This window comes from Bos mutus, chromosome 9 (assembly GCF_027580195.1).
Source record: "Bos mutus isolate GX-2022 chromosome 9, NWIPB_WYAK_1.1, whole genome shotgun sequence".
NCBI classification, from domain to species: domain Eukaryota; kingdom Metazoa; phylum Chordata; class Mammalia; order Artiodactyla; family Bovidae; genus Bos; species Bos mutus.
This window is the reverse complement of record NC_091625.1, coordinates 53,285,590-53,292,753: the sequence shown is the minus strand read 5'-3', so window position 1 is coordinate 53,292,753 and position 7,164 is coordinate 53,285,590.

The window sequence follows — 7,164 nt, the reverse complement described above, 5'->3', positions numbered from 1 at the left end:
GCTTCAGTCATGTCCGACTCTGTGCGACCCCATAGACGGCAGCCCAGCAGGCTCCCTCGTCCCTGGGATTCTCCAGGCAAGAACACTGGAGTGGGTTGCCATTTCCTTCTCCAATGCATGAAAGTGAAAAGTGAAAGTGAAGTCCCTCAGTCGTGTCTGACTCTTCGCGACCCCATGGACTGCAGCCTACCAGGCTCCTCTGTCCATGGGATTTTCTAGGCAAGAGTACTGGAGTGGGGTGCCATTGCCTTCTCCCACAAGGAGATCAAACTAGTTAATTCTAAATGAAATCAACTCTGAATATTCATTGGAAGAACTGATGCTAAAGCTGAAGCTCCAATACTTTGGCCACCTGATGCGAAGAACTGACTCATTTGAAAAGACCCTGATGTTAGGAAAGACTGAAGGCAGGAGGAGAAGGGGACACAGAGAACGAGATGGTTCAATGGCATCACTGACTTAATGGACATGAGTTTGAGCAAGCTCTGGGAGTTAGTGATGGACAGGGAAGCCTGGTGTGCTGCAGTCCATGGGGTTGCAAAGAGTTGGACACAACTGAGTAACTGAACTGAAGTGATGGAGGTTTCTTAAAAAAACTTAATTCAACTATCAAGTGTGTGTTAGTCATACAGTTGTGTCTGACTCTTTGCAACCCTATGGACTTTAGCCCACCGAGCTCCTCTGTCCATGGAATTCTCCAGGCAAGAATACTGGAGTGGGTGGCCATTCCCTTCTCCAAAACTATCCTATGTCCCAGCAATCCCACTCCTGGGTTATACCCAGAGAAAACCACAATTCAGAAAGATATATGCACCCCAATGTTCATTGCAGCACTATTTACAGTAGCCAGGACATGGGAGCAACCTAAATGTTCTTCAGCAGAGGAATGGATAAAGGAGATATGGCACATATATACAGTAGAATTTTGTTGTTATTGTTTCATTGCTAAGTTGTGTCTGACTCTTTTGCAACTCCATGGACTGTAGCCTGCCAGGCTCCTCTGTCCATGGGATTTTCCAAGCAAGAAAAGTAGAGTAGGTTGCCATTTCCTTCTCCAGGGGATCTTCCAGATCCAGAGATCAAACTCATGTCTCCTGCATCAGCAGGTGGGGTCTTTACCACTGAGCCACCAGGGAAGCCCCACATGGAGTATTACTCATCCACAGAAAAGAAATGAAATGGTGTCATTTATAATGATGTGGATGGGCCTAGAATTTGTCACACAGAATGAAATCAGAAAAACAAAAATTCTATATTCATGTATATATGGAATCTAGAAAAATGGTACAGATGAACCTATTTGCAAAGCAGAAATAGACACATGGATGTAGAGAACAAACGTATAGACACGGGGAAGTGGCAGGTGGGATGAACTGGAAGATTGAGATTGACATATATACATATGGTTATGTATAAAATAGATAACTAATGAGAATCTGCTGTATAGTACAGGGAACTCTACTCAATGCTCTCTAGTAACAAAGGGGATATATATATATGTATTTAGCTGATTCACTTTGCTGTACATTGTAAAGCAACTAAACTGCAATTAAAAACAAATTTAGAAAAGAAAATCATCACTTTTAAATATCATAATAATAATTGATTCAGGCAAGGATCATCAATGGACTCCCCCACAAATTTATTTATTAATGACAAAGAGAAAAACAATAAATTTACAGAGGAGATACTTGGTAGACACCATGTTACTGAATGGTAAAAATCAAGGCCTTTAGTAATGGGACTAAGTGAAGCTTCTGCTACCCGCTGTGAAACTCTAAGAAGGATACCTATCTTCTTTGGAATTCTTGCTAACAACACATGGTCTAATGTCTAATTATGAGTTAATATCCAACACACCCAAACCATGAGACATTCCATCAAGTAGCTAGCCTACACTTCTTTAAATTGTCAAAATCATGAATAACGATGAAAGACTGAGGAGCAGTTCCAGACCAAAGAGACGTGATAACTAAACACAATCCACGGTCCTAGATTGGCTCTTACACTGGGAAAAAAATATAAGAATATAATTGAGACAAATGATAAAATTTGAATATGGACCATTCAATAATGTATCAGTTTCAAGTATGATATTACAATTGTGGTTATGTGGGTTATGTAGGAGAATATCTTTGTTCCTAGAACATACACACAGAAGTCTTTAGGACAAAGGGGCATAATGTCTGAGATTTATTCTTAAGTGTTTCAGGGAAAAAAAATTATTATTTAAAGTGAGAGAAAATGAGGGAAATGTAAGCAATTGGTGTGTCTGGTTAAGGGTATAGACATATGTCTTTGAACTATTCTATTTCTGTAAGTTTGAATTCGTATAAAAATAACAAGTAAGAAATAAAGGAGTACATGGTAAAATTTCCTTAGGAAACCATGGAATATTTTACAAAAATATTTCAAAAAAAAAAATTGGAATCATGGAAATATACCAGGGTTCATATAAGTCTATGCTAGAGCACCCTTAGCAAGAAAGGCACGGGAGATGGCTTGCTGCTTGCTGAGAGCAAGCCCAGGCCCAGGCTCCATGGCTTTGGTAGAGTGCAGGGCCCCATCTCTAGCAGCCACCATGTGCCATGGCGCTCAGTTTACAGGAGGCCACATCTTAGCTACATGGTTTGAAGCATTCAGGTCCCCATGTGTGCAGCTAGTTCCATACATGTGTTTATCTGGGAAATAATCATGTATATTCTTTGCTTACAGATTACTTTACTCAGTGTTCATAGCAGGGCCCCCTTCAAATAGAGCTGTAGATGCTTATCGGAAAAATTACATACATATATGCATGTGTGTGTGCATACATACACAGGCCCACAACTTCTAAAGTGAAGTCACTCAGTCGTGTCCAACTCTTTGCAACCCCATGGGCCCCAGGCTCCTTCATCCATGGGATTTTCTAGGCAAGAGTACTGGAGTGGGCTGCCATTTCCTTCTCCAGGGAATCTTCCCGACCCAGGGATCGAACCCAGGTCTCCCTCATTGTAGACATTTACAGACTGTTAGGTTCCCAACCCAGGGATCGAACCCAGGTCTCCCGCATTGTAGACATTTACAGACTGTTAGGAAGACTGGTCTCCCCATTAGTAGCTCTAAATCCCACATACCAAATCTCAAAGTAGTAAAGTCATTTAATTGAGATTCGATTTCCTCCTCTGCTAAATGGGGTGATACCAGTATTTATGCCATGGGATTGTTAATTGTTAAATTGCAAATCCTTCTAAAGTACACAGCACAGCGACTGGCAAATAATCAGAATTCACATGAAGAACACACACGACAGTATTTTGGCCTAGAAGGACATGTGCTTGGTAATCAGCAAGAAGGCTATTACTCATTGAGCTTCTTCTCAGGTCTCTCAAAGTGACGTATGTAAATAACCTTTTCCTTACATGTCAAGCAGCATATCCATCGAAAGTCTATCTAAAATAATTAGAAAATAATCATCCAGGTCTTGTCATCAGCCTTAATAGCAGTTCATTTCTCGGGATCAATGATGTAAAGAAACACAGTGGTTCTCCTCCGTACGCTGGCTATTTATAGTGGCTATGGAGCAGGCCTGCAGGCGCAGAGCTCAGAATAGGAGCCCCCTTCCCTGGGGCTGTGTGCATTCACTGCTTGTTACAAGAAATGCCTTTCGTCACATCTTGAGCTCAAATATATTTTACTTTATTTATGATTGTTTTCACTGACAGTTTGAAAGTATCTCTAATTACATAAAGATTTTTAAGTTCAACTCCCAAGTCTCTTAAATACACACATACGCCTGCTACTTTCATAGACAGATGAAATCACTCAATTACCTTTTTGGAGAAGTTAACATAGAAAACAGTTTTCCAACTGTGAGGCACAGCACCTTCTTTTTCTTCCAGGAGGTGGCATGTTAATAGGAAAAGCTATCAGAAAGAGCTGTTTCTGTTTGGCCACAGAGAATAATCCCCAGACATGTGATGTCATCTCAGATTGATTTCCCTCTCACTGTTCCTTTGAATACATTGTTATTTAAAGAAAACATACAGAAAAAGGATACGTAATAGGACAAAAAACACATGCTCCCATGAGGGCTTTAAGACAGATCTTATGTAAGGAAGTGCCAAGAAAAATGATTCATCTTTTTGGATTTACAAATTCCTACTTATCTGAGTAAGCAAAAGAATAAAAGAATCACAGGAGAACAGGTCCTCAGGGGCCCCTGTTCTCTCGTGTGTACTCTTTCCCTTCTATTCTCATTCCACTTTTCTGACATCTTATTTATCTGCATGTGTACACATCCTCAAATTCCCAGTTGTTTTATTCCTAGACAAGCTGCTAGAAAAGAGTAGTCTAAGCCCAGGGGCTCAATTTGCCTGCCTCATGCTGCAGTGCTTCTGCTTTCTGCCCACTAGTTTTGTGTTCTTTGAAGCACACGGTTGGCACAGACCCCTTGGGTGCTAAAAGCCAGTGGACGTGCCCAAAGCCTTGTCACATGTGAGCATGCTCGAAGACTACTTGAATGTGTTACTTCCCTGTTCCCCTCTCAAACTGCTGTCTCCTTAATTTCTTTGAAGCCTCAGATGAGATCAAGATCAGTCGCTCAGTCCTGTCCGACTCTTTGCGACTCCATGAATCGCAGCATGCCAGGCCTCCCTGTACAACACCAACTCCCGGACTTCACTCAGACTCATGTCCATCGAGTCAGTGATGCCATCCAGCCATCTCATCCTCTGTCGTCCCCTTCTCCTCCTGCCCCCAATCCCTCCCAGCATCAGAGTCTTTTCCAATGAGTCAACTCTTCGCATGAGGTGGCCAAAATACTGGAGTTTCAGCTTTAGCATCATTCCTTCCAAAGAAATCCCAGGGCTAATCTCCTTCAGAACGGACTGGTTGGATCTCCTTGCAGTCCAAGGGACTCTCAAGAGTCTTCTCCAACACCTCAGTTCAAAAGCATCAATTCTTCGGTCCTCAGCCTTCTTCACAGTCCAACTCTCACATCCATACATGACCACAGGAAAAACCATAGCCTTGACTAGATGGACCTTTGTTGGCAAAGTAATGTCTCTGCTTTTGAATATGCTATCTAGGTTGGTCATAACTTTCCTTCCAAGGAGTAAGCGTCTTTTAATTTCATGGCTGCAGTCACCATCTGCAGTGATTTTGGAGCCCAGAAAAATAAAATCTGACACTGTTTCCACTGTTTCCCCATCTATTTCCCATGGAGTGATGGGACCGGGTGCCATGATCTTCGTTTTCTGAAGCCTCTGTTTCCCTTTAATTAGTTTTCCTGCTTTTATATGCTCTCCTACCTCTGCGCACTGCTCTCAGATGTAGAATTCATTCATTCCCATAGCGTCAGATTCTACCTGAATACCAACGACCCTAAGTATAGCTCAACTCTTCACTGTAAATCACCTTTAGTGAACAGACCACTTGTTAGTCATGACCTCAAGCACCATATTTCAGAAGAGTTCAACATCTTCCCACTCCTCACTCTGAGTCTGGTCCCATGCTTCCTCACTGTGAATGGATCAACCTGCAGTCACAATAGCAGCTGACATGTATTCAATATTCAGTCGGCACCAGGCAGTTCACTGAGTGCTTCACATGTGCTCTTGCATGTAATGCTAACCACAACTCCAGGATGGAGGTACTCTTATTATATCCATGTTGCAGAGGAGGAGCACAACATCCTCACATATTCTTGTTAAGGCAAACAGGAGTGACAGTCGCAGATGGGGGACTCCGGGGACAGGGTCTGAACCAGCTGGTGGTACTGCCTCTCCTCCATCTCCCACCCTTTTCTTATGACTGGTAGTATAGCTCTGTTGAGTCAGCTTTCTAATATTGGGCTGGTCAAAAAGTTCTTTCAAGATTTTTCTGTAATATCTTACATAAAAACCCAAATGAACTTTGCCCAACCAAATATTTCCTGACCTGATCCTCTCTTCATTAACTTTGGTTTTGTCTTCATTATCTGCTACTTGATTACCATAAAAGCCTGTTTCAGTTTTGTTTAGTACAGTTGCCATTTGTTTAGTATTCTTGCCCTTTCAGGTGCTTCCCTAGGGGGCTCAGATAGTAAAGAAACTGCTTGTAAGACAGGAGACACATTTCCTGTCCATTTCCTCTTTCCTATTATTTGAATATGGTTAAAAGCTACTTAATCAATTCATGAATATGGTTTAGGAAATATAATTTACTGCACAGAAAAGCATTATCCAGATTTATTTCCTATCGTATGGAGCTTATTATTATGACACTTTGTCTTATATAACCTCCATGTAAATATCTTGAATACTTTATTTCTAATTTGCTACATACAATTTCATGCAATCTACATGTTTTCCTGGAGCTCTCCCTCATTAAGGCCTCTGTTCTCCTACTCCAAATAAGACTGACTGTTCTCTCAGCTTGCTGAAGAGCTTTGATGCTGGCACCCCTCTTCCTTACTCTCTTTTGTTAGAGATATGGTTTCCTACATTCTGTCTTTTCCTCTTTCTTGATGTATTCCCTCAATTGTCTGGAAAACATCCTCCATTAATAGCTTAAGAAAGTTTGCAAAGAAAGCATCCCTTCTGAACAGGTCCGCATCTTCCCCACTTTTCACTGGTAGTATGAGTATCAAGTTAGCACAAATATGTGGAATCTAGACAATGGTACAGATAAACCTATTTCCAGGGCAGGAACAGAGACACAGATGTAGAGAAAAGACACGTGGATACAGTGGGGGAAGGGGAGAGTGCGACAAATCCGAAGATTGGGATTGATACACATACACTGCTGCTGCTGCTGCTAAGTCGCTTCAGTCGTGTCCGACTCTGTGCGACCCCAGAGACGGCAGCCTACCAGGCTCCCCCGTCCCTGGGATTCTCCAGGCAAGAACACTGGAGTGGGTTGCCATTTCCTTCTCCAATGCATGACAGTGAAAAGTGAAAGTGAAGTCATTCAGTCGTGCCCGACTCTTAGCGACCCCATGGACTGCAGCCCACCAGGCTCCTCTGTCCATGGGATTTTCCAGGCAAGAGTACTGGAGTGGGGCGCCATTACCTTCTCCGCACACATACACTACTATGTGTAAAATAGCTCATGGGAACCTGCTAGAAAGCACAGGAAGCTCAGTTCAGTGCTCTGCATTGACCTGGATGGGTAGGCTGTGGAGTGGGGGTGGGAGGTGAAGAG